This window comes from Ruditapes philippinarum, unplaced genomic scaffold (genome assembly GCF_026571515.1).
Source record: "Ruditapes philippinarum isolate M1 unplaced genomic scaffold, ASM2657151v2 ctg2697_1_1_1_1, whole genome shotgun sequence".
Classification (NCBI taxonomy): Eukaryota; Metazoa; Mollusca; class Bivalvia; order Venerida; family Veneridae; genus Ruditapes; species Ruditapes philippinarum.
In genome coordinates, this window is record NW_026852898.1 from 392,754 (window position 1) to 410,671 (window position 17,918).

A 17,918-nucleotide genomic window follows, 5' to 3' on the forward strand; every position below is an offset into this window, starting at 1 on the left:
AGGATTAATTTTTCATAAAACTGTAGAAAATGTCTTTAAGCATGAAACATCTTTTAGTGAGTGTCTACAAAGTTTGTTCAAATAAAAGACCTGGGGTCAAAATTGGCCCCGCCCCGGGGGTCATTGATTTTCTTTATATGTGTATAGCAAAAACTTAAAATCTTCTTTGAAAAAACCCAAACAGTTAGAGTTTAGATATTTAGCATGAAACATCTTCTAGTAAGTGTCTACAAAGTTTGTTCAAATAAAAGCCCTGGGGGGGGGGCGAGGATAAATAAACGTTTGTATCAGGAATATAGTTGACAGTAATCGATTAATATAGAAGAAGGTCTTTGGAAACTGGTGACCGTTGATGACCGGAGAAGGTCCAACATAAAACAATTATTTCTTTTTTAAGAAAATTAAATTAAATAGGCCTTCCATTTTATGAATAATTCCGAGCAAAAAAATAATAATAAAGTAAACACACAAGTATTTATTATGGCAGATGCCACTACGAATATTTTAATAGATTTTGTAGATTTTCAGTATAAACAATTTATTGTTTGTAACATTTTGAGATACATAATTATTAAAGAATCATTGATAATTTTCAAACACATCATTCAAGTTTTTCCACCTTAAACGGTAACATAATTATAGAAAATTAAAAATATCACGTAATAGTTTTTTGTTCTTAATTAGGTGTCTTTTTCCCTAGAGGATTATCCGTAACGTACCGGCAAACGGTATTTATCCAGGTTTCCGAAAAGGTCAATTAACCAATCATGTACGGTTTACAGATCACATGCTCCTCCATGTACCGAAAACAGGTCACGTGCTCCTCCATGCCTCAAAAGTTAAACGCGTACCAATACCCTGCGGTCTCCAGACCGCAGGGAATCAAGCACCCTCATACTGATCTGAATGATCGGCTTTTATTATGTCCGACTAAAAGGCTCGAGAAGTTGCTGTCGCCCTTTCTCATTCCATAAGAGGCGCCGCGCTGAGGGCGCCAAAAATACAGGAAAACAAATACAGATATACAGTACGATTTAGATTGCAAAGATCAGAAAATATCACAGAGCTTGCAGCCTTTTGATTAGGTCACTTGGTCAAAGGTCAAGGTCACAGGAGCCCTGACTAAAAAAGTTTGTCCACCCATTAACTTAAGAAACCTTTGACCCAAAGTCTTCGTATTTGGCATAGATGTTGATCATGACCATAAGGTGACCCCTATTGATTTTGAGGTCAGTGGGTCAAAGGTCAAGGTCACAGGGACCTTGACAAAAAAAATATTTTCCCCTCAATTGCTTACAAATGCCTGTCTGCAATGTATTGTTTTTGACATTTTCACATTTGATGCATGTAGAATACATAACTTAGCAATGCACTGGCTTAGTAACCTCAGATTTGACAGGGAGGTTGTCCTTGAGCTTTAAATGGCCACTGTTGATTCTGACAAAGTGGTATGCGGGGGTATTAACGCCATGATAGTGGCAGTTCTAGTTATAATATGTACATGTTTATGGTATATATTTACAATTTTTTTGCCTTATCATCAACATAATAATCACCAATATCATCACATGATAATAATGATGATGCTGATCATTATGATGATGATAATCATCATCACTATTATCATCAGTGTAAATTTATCTCTATTGCTAATAACACAATCTCAACTATCCCTTTTTCTCATACAATCATTTTGCCTTATCATCAACATCATCATCACCAATATCATCATATGATGATGATGATCCTGATGAAGATGATGACCATCATTATGATCACCATTCATATAGATCACCAGTTATATATCACCTTAATTAACGCTAGCAGGATTTCTATATTATGTATTCTTTGCATGTAAGTTACTATTACTAAGATATGATATACATGTAATAAATGATTTCATACTTTGTTTGTTCCATCAAAGGTATCCATCCTCCAGTGTCGACCAAATGCAGGTTTCTCCTCTCAGGCCACTTCCATACTATGATCCACCCAGTTCCCGTATCTCTAAACTCAGGAATAACTGCCATGTTCCATTCTGCTGGCTCAGATTGAAGACAGCCACTCGCAAACGATTCGAGTCCTTGCGGATATTAAGTTGCCAGACTCCTCGGAATTCCATCGAAAGTAAGCCTCCATCAACAGACCAGGGGATATATCAGGGCATGAAACCGTAAGAAAAACTCCTGCTTGCTGTAAGTTTTGCCTAGCTTACAGCTACAATGTATACTACCAAACACACACAAAAGCTAAACAATCTGGAAGAAGCTTCGGGATGGAACACTTATGATACAAGTATATGTAATTTCTAGTTGGCGGACACTACTATATCATCTTTCTTGAGTCTCAAACAAACACTACCTATCGAATCACCGTCACACTGATATCTACTGAAGGCCTTCAAATGAATACCGTAATTCTTATGATAATCATTATTTTATTTTAGTAATAGAATATTACTGATGATAATAGTGATGATGATTATCATCATCATAATGATCAGCATCATCATTATTATCATGTGATGATATTGGTGATTATTATGTTGATGATAAGGCAAAATAATTGTATGAGAAAAAGGGATAGTTGAGATTGTGTTATTAGAAACAGAGATAATGTTACACTGATGGTAATGAGGAGGAGTAGGTGGTGGTTGGAGGAAACTGATGATGATGGTGGTGATGATGATTATTATCATCATCATCATTATTATCATGTGATGATATTGGTGATTATTATGTTGATGATAAGGCAAAATGAGTGTATCGGACGAAAAGGATAGTTGAGATGGTGTTATTCAATAAGAAATAGAGATATGGTTAGACATTATTGTAACAGTGCTGATTATTAAGGAGATGATATGGTAATGTTAAAAGAAGATTAGAGAAATAGTGATTATGCAATATGATGGGTAGAGGAAAAGGGATAGTTGAATTGATATAACAGTGTATTATAAAGGATATCATGGTAATATCATAGATGTTGTTGTTGTTGCTGCTGATGATCATAATGGGTAGGAGGAGGTCGGGTGTTGGTCAGGACGACAACGACGATGATGATGATGGTGATATATCGGTGATGATGAGGATTATAATGAATTTATTATTATGATGCAGCTTGATGGTTAGAGAAAAAGAGGTATATGACATGATGATAATATTTGATATTGATATAATGGTGTAATCAGAATAGATATCATGGTATGGAAGATTACGGAAAATTTGTTGTTGTTGTTGTTGTTGTGGTCATTGTCGTTGTCGATGATGATGATGACGACGATGACGATGATGATGGCTAGAGAAAAGGGGTATTTGAAAAGATGGTGTAAATAATTGAGGATGATATTAATTATTGATTTAATGGTGTTATGCATAATAGATCTATTACTAAAAGAAAATAATGATTATCATAAGAATTATGGTATTCATTTGAAGGCCTTCAGTAGATATCAGTGTGACGGTGATTCGATAGGTAGTGTTTGTTTGAGACTCAAGAAAGATGATATAGTAGTGTCCGCCAACTAGAAATTACATATACTTGTATCATAAGTGTTCCATCCCGAAGCTTCTTCCAGATTGTTTAGCTTTTGTGTGTGTTTGGTAGTATAGCTGTAAGCTAGGCAAAACTTACAGCAAGCAGGAGTTTTTCTTACGGTTTCATGCCCTGATATATCCCTTGGTCTGTTGATGGAGGCTTACTTTCGATGGAATTCCGAGGAGTCTGGCAACTTAATATCCGCAAGGACTCGAATCGTTTGCGAGTGGCTGTCTTCAATCTGAGCCAGCAGAATGGAACATGGCAGTTATTCCCGAGTTTAGAGATACGGCAACTGGAGGATCATTGACTGGAAGTGGGCCGAGTGGAGAAACCTGCATTTGGTCGACACTGGAGGATGGATACCTTTGATGGAACAAACAAAGTATGAAATCATTTATTACATGTATATCATATCTTAGTAATAATAACTTACGTGCAAAGAATACATAATATAGAAATCCTGCTAGCGTTAGTTAAGGTGATATATAACTGGTGACCTATATAAATGGTGATCATAATGATGGTCATCATCTTCATCAGGATCATCATCATCATCATATGATGATATTGGTGATGATGATGTTGATGATAAGGCAAAATGATTGTATGAGAAAAAGGGATAGTTGAGATTGTGTTATTAGAAATAGAGATAAATTTACACTGATGATAATAGTGATGATGATTATCATTATCATAATGATCAGCATCATCATTATTATCGTGTGATGATATTGGTGATTATTATGTTGATGATAAGGCAAAATGATTGTATGAGAAAAAGGGATAGTTGAGATTGTGTTATTAGAAATAGAGATAAATTTACACTGATGATAATAGTGATGATGATTATCATCATCATAATGATCAGCATCATCATTATTATCATGTGATGATATTGGTGATTATTATGTTGATGATAAGGCAAAATGATTGTATCGGATGAAAAGGATAGTTGAGATGGTGTTATTCAATAAGAAATAGAGATATGGTTAGACATTATTGTAACAGTGCTGATTATTTAGGAGATGATATGGTAATGTTAAAAGAAGATTAGAGAAATAGTGATTATGCAATATGATGGTAAGATGAAAAGGGATAGTTGAATTGATATAACAGTGTATTATAAAGGATATCATGGTAATATCATAGATATTGTTGTTGCTGCTGCTGATGATGATAATGAGTAGGAGGAGGTGGTGTTGGTCAGGACGACAACGACGATGATGATGATGGTGATATATCGGTGATGATGAGGATTATAATGAATTTATTATTATGATGCAGCTTGATGGTTAGAGAAAAAGAGGTATATGACATGATGATAATATTTGATATTGATATAATGGTGTAATCAGAATAGATATCATGGTATGGAAGATTACGGAAAATTTGTTGTTGTTGTTGTGGTCATTGTCGTTGTTGATGATGATGATGACGACAATGACGATGCATGATGATGGCTAGAGAAAAGGGGTATTTGAAAAGATGGTGTAAATAATTGAGGATGATATTAATTATTGATTTAATGGTGTTATGCATAAAAGATCTATTACTAAAATAAAATAATGATTATCATAAGAATTATGGTATTCATTTGAAGGCCTTCAGTAGATATCAGTGTGACGGTGATTCGATAGGTAGTGTTTGTTTGAGACTCAAGAAAGATGATATAGTAGTGTCCGCCAACTAGAAATTACATATACTTGTATCATAAGTGTTCCATCCCGAAGCTTCTTCCAAATTGTTTAGCTTTTGTGTGTGTTTGGTAGTATAGCTGTAAGCTAGGCAAAACATACAGCAAGCAGGAGTTTTTCTTACGGTTTCATGCCCTGATATATCCCCTGGTCTGTTGATCGAGGCTTACTTTCGATGGAATTCCGAGGAGTCTGGCAACTTAATATCCGCAAGGACTCGAATCGTTTGCGAGTGGCTGTCTTCAATCTGAGCCAGCAGAATGGAACATGGCAGTTATTCCTTAGTTTAGAGATACGGGAACTGGGTGGATCATAGTATGGAAGTGGCCTGAGAGGAGAAACCTGCATTTGGTCGACACTGGAGGATGGATACCCTTGATGGAACAAACAAAGTATGAAATCATTTATTACATGTATATCATATCTTAGTAATAGTAACTTACATGCAAAGAATACATAATATAGAAATCCTGCTAGCGTTAATTAAGGTGATATATAACTGGTGATCTATATGAATGGTGATCATAATGATGGTCATCATCTTCATCAGGATCATCATCATCATATGATGATATTGGTGATGATGATGTTGATGATAAGGCAAAATGATTGTATGAGAAAAAGGGATGGTTGAGATTGTGTTATTAGCAATAGAGATAAATTTACACTGATGATAATAGTGATGATGATTATCATCATCATAATGATCAGCATCATCATTATTATCATGTGATGATATTGGTGATTATTATGTTGATGATAAGGCAAAATGATTGTATGAGAAAAAGGGATAGTTGAGATTGTGTTATTAGAAATAGAGATAAATTTACACTGATGATAATAGTGATGATGATTATCATCATCATAATGATCAGCATCATCATTATTATCATGTGATGATATTGGTGATTATTATGTTGATGATAAGGCAAAATAATTGTATGAGAAAAAGGGATAGTTGAGATTGTGTTATTAGAAATAGAGATAATGTTACACTGATGATAATGAGGAGGAGTAGGAGGTGGTTGGAGGAAACTGATGATGATGGTGATGATGATTATTATCATCATCATCATCATCATCATTATTATCATGTGATGATGTTGGTGATTATTATGTTGATGATAAGGCAAAATGATTGTATCGGACGAAAAGGATAGTTGAGATGGTGTTATTCAATAAGAAATAGAGATATGGTTAGACATTATTGTAACAGTGCTGATTATTTAGGAGATGATATGGTAATGTTAAAAGAAGATTAGAGAAATAGTGATTATGCAATATGATGGTAAGATGAAAAGGGATAGTTGAATTGATATAACAGTGTATTATAAAGGATATCATGGTAATATCATAGATATTGTTGTTGCTGCTGCTGATGATGATAATGAGTAGGAGGAGGTGGTGTTGGTCAGGACGACAACAACGATGATGATGATGGTGATATATCGGTGATGATGAGGATTATAATGAATTTATTATTATGATGCAGCTTGATGGTTAGAGAAAAAGAGGTATATGACATGATGATAATATTTGATATTGATATAATGGTGTAATCAGAATAGATATCATGGTATGGAAGATTACGGAAAATTTGTTGTTGTTGTTGTTGTGGTCATTGTCATGTTGATGATGATGATGACGAAGATGACAATGATGATGGCTAGAGAAAAGGGGTATTTGAAAAGATGGTGTAAATAATTGAGGATGATATTAATTATTGATTTAATGGTGTTATGCATAATAGATCTATTACTAAAATAAAATAATGATTATCATAAGAATTATGGTATTCATTTGAAGGCCTTCAGTAGATATCAGTGTGACGGTGATTCGATAGGTAATGTTTGTTTGAGACTCAAGAAAGATGATATAGTAGTGTCCGCCAACTAGAAATTACATATACTTGGATTATAAGTGTTCCATCCTGAAGCTTCTTCCAGATTGTTTAGCTTTTGTGTGTGTTTGGTAGTATAGCTGTAAGCTAGGCAAAACTTACAGCAAGCAGGAGTTTTTCTTACGGTTTCATGCCCTGATATATCCCCTGGTCTGTTGATCGAGGCTTACTTTGGATGGAATTCCGAGGAGTCTGGCAACTTAATATCTGCAAGGACTCGAATCGTTTGCGAGTGGCTGTCATCAATCTGAGCCAGCAGAATGGAACATGGCAGTTATTCCCGAGTTTAGAGATATGGCAACTGGAGGATCATTGACTGGAAGTGGCCCGAGTGGAGAAACCTGCATTTGGTCGACACTGGAGGATGGATACCTTTGATTATAACATAATCTGTTATAAGGAATACATTTTCCAATACATGGTAGATGGATTTCTTTTCTAGTTAAATTTGATATAAGAGCATTTTACCTATGAGCATACTATTAAGAAAAGTGAGAAAAAGTGGCACAAGTGGAGTTGACTTAACAAAATAGGTTCATTAGGAGGATTAAAAAAAAAATCATTTTAATGTTATTTACAAACTAGTGGTTTGTTATTCTTACTATTTATTGGGTATGTTACTTTATATTGAAAGATTAGAGAGTCAAAAGCCAAACAGATGAAGAATGTGCTCACACAGAGGAAACAATGCTATCTGACCCGCCTTAACGTCGATGAAAACATGTACTTGAACTTTTTTCTCAATTGATTAGAGATAGTAAGTTTAATTCTTTATTTATATAATAACTACTATTTACCAGTATTTTGGCAATTTTTAATTAATACCATATTTGATGTATTTGTTTATTGTGTCACCTTGAAAAGGGGTTATTTTTGTCGGAGGCATCGCATGCATCCCCTAAAGCTTGTCTGGAGCATAAGTCATTCACTATAAGTCGGATTGACTTCAAACTTGGTATGCTTGCTTTTTTCAATAAACCAAATTGCAGTGCTCAAGAACCGGTACTCTGCACTTCCTAATTTTTGAGTTATTGCCCTTTGTTAATTTTCATACTTTATTTTTGTCCGGGCCATTTCTCCTAATGTATAAAAGCTATGGACTTGAAACTTCATAGGATGATAGATCTCATTAAGAAGAAGTGCAGTGCACAAGGACTTTTACTTTAAATGACATCTTCTCATAAACCACTAAGCCAATTTCATCCAAACTTCACAGGAATGTTTCTTTGGTGGTCACCTTTAAAAATTGTTCAAAGAATTTAATTCCATGCAGAACTCTGGTTGCCATGGCAACCGAAAGAAAAAAATTTAAATGTCTTCTTTTAAAAAATCCTAAGAGCTAGAGCTTAGATATTTGGCATGAATCATCTTCTAGTGAGTGTCTACCAAGTTTGTTCAAATAAAATCCCTGGGGTCAAAATTGGCCCCGCCCCGGGGGGTCATTGATATTCCCTATATGCATATAGTCAAAACTTAAAAATCTTCTTTTAAAGAACCCAAAGAGCTAGAGCTAAGATATTTAGCATGAAACATCTTCTAATGAGTGTCTACCAAGTTTGTTCAAATAAAAGCCCTGGGGTCAAAATTGGCCCCGCCCCAGGGGGGTCATTGATTTTTCCTATATGCATATAGTAAAAACTTAAAAAATCTTCTTTTAAAGAACTCAAAGAGCTAGAGCTAAGATATTTAGCATGAAACATGTTCTAATGGGTGTCTACCAAATTTGTTCAAATAAAAGCCCTGGGGTCAAAATTGGCCCCGTCCCAGGGGGTCATTGATTTTCCCCATATGCATATAGTAAAAACTTAAAAAATCTTCTTTTAAAGAACTCAAAGAGCTAGAGCTAAGATATTTAGCATGAAACATGTTCTAATGGGTGTCTACCAAATTTGTTCAAATAAAAGCCCCGGGGTCAAAATTGGCCCCGCCCCGGGGGTCATTGATTTTCCTTATATGTGTAAAGCAAAAACTGAAAAAAATTTCTTTGAAAAAACCCAAATAGCTAGAGTTTAGATATTAAGCAATGAAACATCTTCTAGTGAGTGTCTACCAATTTTGTTCAAATAAAAGCCCTGGGGTCAAAATTGGCCCCTGCCCCAGGGGTGTCATTGTTTTTAACTATATGTGTATAGAAAAAACTTAAAAAATCTTCTTTTAAAAAAACCCAATGAGCTTGAGCTTAGATGTTTAGCATGAAACATCTTCTTATGGTTGTCTACCAAGTTTTTTCCAATAAAAGCCCTTGGGTTAAAATTGGCCCTGCCGGAGGGGCGGGGGATGATCATTGTTTTTCATTATATGTGTGTAGTAAAAACTTAACATGAAATAGCTTCTAATGGGTGTCTTCCAAGTTTGTTAAAATAAAAGCCCTATGGTTTAAACTGCCCCCCTATATACAGGTGAGCGACCTCAGGGCCATCATGGCCCTCTTGTTTGAGTTATAGCCCTTTGTTAATTTTCATACTTATTTTTGTCCAGGTCATTTCTCCTCAGGCCTTCCTTAAAAAAATGTTTGTTTGCAGTAACCCGACCATAATTTTAAAGGTGGGTAGGTAGGTCGATTTTTTTTATTTTTTTATGTACTAGACATGGAATTTCAAAATACTCAACAATATTGTATATGCTTTGATAATCTGGTAACAATTTATAAATTGATAACTAAATGCTAATTTAATAAGAACTACATTTAATTTCTTCTATATGATCGAACCTTTCCTTTAGATGGGTGACACCATCTTAAATTACATTGTGTAAAAAGCAAAAAGGACTTTCAAATAAGGCAATGGTATGGCATGAGATATTTAGAAAAACAAACTACATGTATATCCAAATTTATTTTGGTAGTTACATTTCTATCACATTCACACATTTAACTCATACAATTTACAGTCAGTAATCATAAAAAAAGCTTTCAGCTCAGTAACTATAACATTTGCCAGGTTAAGTTGGACAGCAAGTCAGTAGCATGACAGTGACAGCAGAAACACATTCCATTATGTGCTGCTTCAGCTTGCTTGGGTTATGCCAAAGATTTGGCTTGAAGACTGTCTATATCTGAAATTATAAAAAACAAACTTGTTTGAAAGTAAGAAGAATATTGAAGAACTCTAAATTAAGATAATTCAGGAAAAAATCACATACTATTCATTTAAGTGTACAGTAATCAGTATAAGTTACCTAAAGGCATTTTATTTTTGTGCCCCCACGTTAGCAGGCGGGCATTTAGATTTACCCTTGTCCGTCCGTCCGTTCTCACAGGACAGTAATTATGTTGAAGTTTACGTAGTAAACACGGTTTATGCAAGATCTAAATTAATTCTACTTTCGATTTGATGTTTACATCGTCGGTACTTGACCTATATCCGGTTTCTAATACCACGTGACTAAATTCAGCTCCCTTATCAACAAAGTAGGACCCGCATCAGCAGCAATACGTATGCAGCCTCTCGATTTCCACAGCGCTCTTTGTTCACACACACATTAATTTAGAAAAATAATTTTACAAATAACGTGTTTAATCGACATATTTTACTATAAAAAACAACGGAAATATAAACATTGACAGCCTAAATTCCGTATAGTGCCGTTCTTGTTCAGGATTTATTACTATTTACTGACGTTTATTAAACTTTTGGAAAGTGATTCTCAATTAAAAATCGGACAAAGAAAAATGGCGTCGAATACCAGAACATCCCGGAGAAAATCTTTTGATATGTCATCGCCAGACAACTGGGGCGTAAAAGAATTCAGAGAACATTTAATTAGTTTAGGAATTAATGTTCCAGCATCCATGAACAAAAGTACTTTGAAAGCACTTTACAAAGAAAATGCTCATAAAGAAAAAACAAATGAATCTTCGGGACCTAGCATCGACACAGAAAGAAAAAGAGAACGATCTCGATCACCATTACGTCGGCAAGCAAGCGACATAGACATGAGTTTATGCATTTCGACTCTGAACAACACAATGTCGGCCTTTACTGAAACAGTGAAGGCTTTATCAGAAGCCAGAGGATCGGGGCTGTCAGAACCACAAAAGGAGTCGGCAAACAATGGTACTTTGATGGATATCTACAAAGGTAAATCTTCCGAAACATATTTACAACATCAGCATCTAGATGAAATTAAAAAATTAGCTTATCAGTCCCCTAATGGAATAGCAGCAAGCCAAGTCGGCAACTTAGATATTGTTGCAGAATCTTTGAAAAAACAAATAGAGACCGGAAGAGACGTAAATTTGGCTTCTTTATTGATTCCAGGCTTCGACCTTGACAATAACACCTACAAAAATGACTCCAGGCTAAAGAAAAGACTAAACATCGAACAGTTTAGGACTGCCTTCGGGAAATACAAGAGAATCATGTGTCAAAGATGGCCTCACAGGAAGAATGAGCTCGATGAGTATGAAATTGATATTGGCCGAATTCATGCCTTTTATGGGGAAAAATTCTACGATTACCACCTGGCTTTTTCAAGTAAAGCCGCGGAAGCAGTCAGGCATGGCATACCAATCAACTGGGCTATCCGTGACACAGAAAACTTTCAACTGATACTTGGAGGCACCCGGGCTAAACAATGTTTTCACTGCCAGTCAGTACTTCATGATTCGGATTTTTGTGCTAGAACATATTCAACAACAAGGTCATCGCAACTCCCCTTTAAAGGAAACAATGAAGACAAATTCGGCAGACGTATTGTAACCCACAGAGGAACGGAGATCTGTAACAACTTCAACAACGAAAAGGGCTGCTCTAGACGAGGCTGCCCCAGACTACACATTTGCTTAATTTGCAAAACTGACAGCCATTCAAAAACGTCTTGCCAGAAATTCGATAACAGAAAATACTTACAAACTTCACAGAAAACAGACTGACTACTTTTTCAAGCATCTACACCAATTAACATTAAAAACTTAAAGGAAGAACTACAGGGTCATCCAAACCAAAACTTTGTCAAATATTTATGTGATGGTTTAGAAGAAGGATTTGACACTATGCTTACACCTTATCCGCGCGACAATAAGATCTGCAAAAATTTACAGTCTGCCTTGAAACAGCCAAAAGAAGTGGATAAACTTTTAAGTTCAGAACTAGATAACAATTTTTTACAAGGCCCTTTTGAAACTCCCCCCTTCGAACATTACAGGGTATCACCGATTGGGATAGCAGAAAGAAAATATTCCGGCAAGAAAAGATTAATAGTAGATTTATCATCACCCCATAATGATAAAAGTCACTTGAGTATAAATGATTTAATAGATAAAGATCAGTGCAGTCTTTCATATGTGAAAATTGATGATGCAGTCTCATCTATTCAAAAAATAGGACAGGGTGCAATCTTGTGTAAGACTGACATAACAAATGCGTTCAAACTCCTACCTATTAAACCAGAACAGATGCCATATTTCATGATAAAATGGAGAGGAAAATATTATGTGTACACGCGTTTAGTGTTTGGAAGTCGTTCCTCGCCAAAAATTTTCGATAACTTATCAATCGCTATTTGTTGGATTGCAAGAAATAACTACAAAATAAGTGTAATTTTTCATTTGTTGGATGATTTTCTTACTGTGCAAGATGCCCATTCTAATGGCGATAGAACCATGGCACTTCTAACCCATATTTTCAACAAGCTTAAGGTTCCCATTTCACCATCGAAAACCGTTGGACCTACAACATGTCTGGAGTATTTAGGCGTTATTCTCGATTCTTCAAAAATGGAAGCAAGACTGCCAAAGGATAAAATTGACAGAATCATTGAGTTTATTAGTACACTTCTCAACAAAAAGTCATGTACAAAAAGAAATCTTCTGCAGCTCTTGGGTCATTTTCAATTTGCATCAAGAGTTATAATGCCTGGTCGAAGTTTTGTGTCGTATTTGATTAACCTTTCCACAACAGTTAAAGAATTGCATCATTTTGTTCATTTAAACAAGAATTGTAAAGATGATCTTTTAATGTGGTTAAAATTTCTTAAAAACTGGAATGGTGTCTCCATGTTCTATGAAGACAGAGTGACTTCTACAGAAGACATGCAACTATATACTGACGCTAGTTCTACCCTCGGTTTCTCAGCATTTTTTGAGAACAAATGGTTTTGTAGCACATGGCCTACAGAAATTCCAAAAGACGCTTCCATGGCTTTTCGAGAACTTTATCCTATCGTAGCCGCTGCTGTGACATGGGGCCATTCTTGGAAATGTAAAAAACTATTGTTCCTTTGTGACAATGAAGGAACCGTTAATATTTTAAATAAAGGGCGCTCAAAATGCTTGTATATTATGAAATTAATGAGAAACTTGACATGGATAGCCGCTGTAAATAACTTCACTTTCAAGTCACGACATATTGCTGGGAAACAAAATGTTATCGCTGACTCTCTTTCTCGATTTCAGATGGATCGCTTTCGAGCAGCAGCACCGCTAGCAAATCAGGAGCCAGAAATATGCCCAGCAATTACAGACGTAATGTGGAGTTAAACCTAAACACCTTAGTGGAGGAAATGTGGGACTCTGCATTGAGCAAAAACACATGCAAAGTGTACACTACAGGCATGGACAGTTACAAAACATTTCTTTCAAAACAGTCAGTGACATATAAGTGTGACAGCTTACCACCAGTGACAAACGATTTATTAATATCTTTTATAGCATATTGTCACCATTCTCTAAACCTAAAGTATAAAACCATCAAGTTGTATTTGTGTGGCATACGTTTCTTTTATATAAAAAATGGCAAAGATTCACCCTTAGAATCAAAATTAACAAGCACTAAAGTATACACCTTTTTAAATTCTGTCAAGAGATTGCAAAGCAATGATAAGCGCCAAAGATTACCTATTGATATTGCCTTGTTAGAAAAGATCATAAAATGTCTTAGAAGTGGATGTTTTGGTACTTATGATGATGTATTAATGACATGTTGTTGTATAGTTGCTTTTTTTTGGGTTTTTACGTTGCGGCGAATTCACCATTAATGAAAAAGTTGTTGATAATCACAATACTCTACAGCTAGATGACATTAAACTCAGGGAAGATCATTTATTATTACATCTAAATCATTCAAAAACTGACCCTTTTAGACAGGGAATTGAAATTACAATTTATGCTACAAATAATTTTGTATGTCCAATTAATGCCGTAAAAAATTATTTACAACAGAGGAAGTCATCTAGCTCTAACGCTTTTTTCGTGAATAAAGAAGGTCTGCCTTTGACAAGAACAAAATTCATAAAAGATTTAAAATCAGTTCTAAAGATTATTGGTTTGGATGATTCTAAATACAATGGTCACAGTTTTCGAATAGGTGCAGCTACAACTTGTGCTAAATTGAGAATAGAAGACCATCTGATTAAAACACTAGGCCGTTGGTCTTCTGACTGTTATACAACATATATTCACACTGATAAGAATACAATAAAAGATGCACAAATAGCCATGTCAGCCATATAACAATCATACAATGATCGGTTGTATCACAGTTAAAGAAGGATTTAATCCTATGTTTCATTTTACTCTTAAAATGCAGCCACAATTTAAGGATATTTCATGTACATATGTAAATAATTTCTAGAAATGATAGTGTATCAATGATTTTACCATTGTTGTCTTTTATAGCATTTAAACATTGTTCATATTAAAATGTGTTTATCATGTTACCCAAAATACTTTCTGCTATCAGGAATACTATGTTCTGAAAAAAGTCATGTTTATAGAAATCTCACATGTTTGCTTAATTTTCATGTACATTTGTATATAATATTGTTCGATATCCAATGTATCAAATGCAAGCAAGCAATTTTTCATTGTTTTAAGATTTGTTTTAAAGACATTTTGTGAAAGAATGCTCTATTATGTTGTAAAATTTATAATTCTTATCATGTTGTAAAGATTATACTGCTTAAAATCATGTTGTTCCTATCAGTATCAATTACAGTTTAGTATTAAAACATGCATTTTATAAGATCTGATGTTTATGAAATCTGTTATGGTGAACTATCTAACTGTTATTATCATATACTTTTTATTTCTGGTACTGCTGTCACACATCCTTAGATGTTATTTATCATGTATGGTCTACTACTGTAAACACGCCTGCCCGTTTTATGTTGCTATCATCAAACAAGTGATATGAGGTCTACTATTCCAGAGGACTTCCGATGACATGCCTGCTATCGTAGGCATTATTTATCTCAAGTCTGCTATCATAAATTCTCGCTATAAGATGCCTGCTATCGTAGGCGCCATTTTATCTATAATCTGCTATTGAGGACTCCTTTAGACGTCTGCTATCGTAGGCGCTATAGTTTTGTCAAGTCTGCTATCGTACACTATTCCTGTTAGATGCCTGCTACCGTAGGCACTATTCTATCTCGAGTCTGCTATAATATTCCTGTTAGATGCCTGCTATCGTAGGCACTATTTTTATCTAAAGTCTGCTATCGTAGACTATTCCTGTTAGATGCCTGCTATCGTAGGCACTATTTTATCTCAAGTCTGCTATCGTAGACTATTCCTGTTAGATGCCTGCTATCGTAGGCACTATTTTATCTCAAGTCTGCTATCGTAGACTATTCCTGTTAGATGCCTGCTATCGTAGGCACTATTTTATCTCAAGTCTGCTATCGTAGACTATTCCTGTTAGATGCCTGCTATCGTAGGCACTATTTTTAGCTCACCTGTCACAAAAAGACAGGGTGAGCTTTTGTGATCGCTTTTTGTCCGGCGTCCGGCCGTCCGGCGTCCGTCCGTAAACTTTTACTTTAAATGACATCTTCTCATAAACCACTAAGCCAATTTCATCCAAACTTCACAGGAATGTTCCTTTGGTGGTCACCTTTAAAAATTGTTCAAAGAATTTAATTCCATGCAGAACTCTGGTTGCCATGGCAACCGAAAGAAAAAACTTTAAATATCTTCTTTTAAAAAATCATTAGAGCTAGAGCTTAGATATTTGGCATGAAACATCTTCTAGTGAGTGTCTACCAAGTTTGTTCAAATAAAAGCCCTGGGGTCAAAATTGGCCCCGCCCCGGGGGGTCATTGATTTTCCCTATATGCATATAGTAAAAACTTAAAAAATCTTCTTTTAAAGAACCCAAAGAGCTAGAGCTAAGATATTTAGCATGAAACATGTTCTAATGGGTGTCTACCAAGTTTGTTCAAATAAAAGCCCTGGGGTCAAAATTGGCCCCGCCCCGGGGGGTCATTGATTTTCCCTATATGCATATAGTAAAAACTTAAAAAATCTTATTTTAAAGAACTCAAAGAGCTATGGCTAAGATATTGAGCATCAAACATGTTCTAATAGGTGTCTACCAAGTTTGTTCAAATAAAAGCCCTGGGGTCAAAATTGGCCCCGCCCCAGGGGGTCATTGATTTTCCCTATATGCATATAGTAAAAACTTAAAAAATCTTCTTTTAAAGAACCAAAAGAGTTAGAGTTAAGATATTTAGCATGAAACATTTTCTAGTGAGTGTCTACCAAGTTTGTTCAAATAAAAGCCCAGGGGTCAAAATTGGCCCGCCCCAGGGGGTCTTTGATTTTCCCTATATGCATATAGTAAAAACTTAAAAAATCTTCTTTTAAAGAACCCAAAGAGCTAGAGCTAAGATATTTAGCATGAAACATCTTCTAATGAGTGTCTACCAAGTTTGTTCAAATAAAAGCCCTGGGGTCAAAATTGGCCCCGCCCCAGGGTGTCATTGATTTTCCCTATATGCATATAGTAAAAACTTAAAAAATCTTCTTTTAAAGAACTCAAAGAGCTATGGCTAAGATATTGAGCATCAAACATGTTCTAATAGGTGTCTACCAAGTTTGTTCAAATAAAAGCCCTGGGGTCAAAATTGGCCCCGCCCCAGGGTGTCATTGATTTACCCTATATGCATATAGTAAAAACTTAAAAAATCTTCTTTGAAAAAAACCAAATAGCTAGAGTTTAGATATTAAGCATGAAACATCTTCTTGTGAGTGTCTACCAATTTTGTTCAAATAAAAGCCCTGGGGTCAAAATTGGCCCCGCCCCAGGGGGTCATTGATTTTCCCTATATGCATGTAGTAAAAACTTAAAAAATCTTCTTTGAAAAAACCCAAATAGCTAGAGTTTAGATATTAAGCATGAAACATCTTCTAGTATTAGTGTCTACAAAGTTTGTTCAAATAAAAGCGCTGGGGTCAAAACTGACCCGGCCCCAGGGGTGTCATTGGTTTTAACTATATGTGTATTTTTAAAAAGCCCAATGAGCTAGAGCTTAGATGTTTAGCATGAAACATCTTCTTATGGGTGTCTACCAAGTTTGTGCAAATAAAAGCCCTTGGGTTAAATTGGCCCTGCAACGTTGGGGGGGGGATGGGGGTTGGGGGCCTATATACAGGTGAGCGACCTCAGGGCCATCATGGCCCTCTTGTTATCTAAATAAAGTCTGCTATCGTAGACTATTCCTGTTATATGTCTGCTATCGTAGGAACTATTTTAGCTCAAGTCTGCTATCGTAGACTATTCCATGTTAGATGCCTGCTATCGTATGCACTATTTTATTTCAAGTCTGCTATCGTAGACTATTCCTGTTAGATGCCTGCTATCGTAGGCACTATTTTATCTCAAGTCTGCTATCGTAGACTATTCCTGTTAGATGCCTGCTATCGTAGGCACTATTTTATCTCAAGTCTGCTATCGTAGACTATTCCTGTTAGATGCCTGCTATCGTACGCACTATTTTAACTCAAGTCTGCTATTGTAGACTATTCCTGTAAGATGCCTGCTATCGTACGCACTATTTATCTCAAG

General features: G+C 35.5%; 2 long non-coding RNA genes and 1 pseudogene across 2 annotated transcripts in view; 2 read left to right on the plus strand and 1 right to left on the minus strand.

Moving 5' to 3' along the window:
• Window positions 1–3,896: 3,896 nt before the first annotated feature.
• The window catches only part of LOC132727741 (uncharacterized), a 62,477-nt gene continuing 48,455 nt past the window's right edge, over window positions 3,897–17,918 (plus strand). Inside the window, exons 1-2 of the long non-coding RNA XR_009625390.1 lie at window positions 3,897–7,552; window positions 7,766–7,888. This is a non-coding gene — a long non-coding RNA (uncharacterized LOC132727741). The remainder of the gene's footprint in view (window positions 7,553–7,765; window positions 7,889–17,918) is intronic.
• On the minus strand, window positions 9,947–10,449 carry LOC132727744 (uncharacterized). The gene is made up of 2 exons (XR_009625391.1): window positions 10,309–10,449; window positions 9,947–10,185 (listed from the first exon to the last, which is right to left on the minus strand). It is a non-coding gene; the product is annotated as an uncharacterized LOC132727744 (long non-coding RNA).
• LOC132727731 (uncharacterized) lies at window positions 10,791–16,233 on the plus strand (annotated as a pseudogene).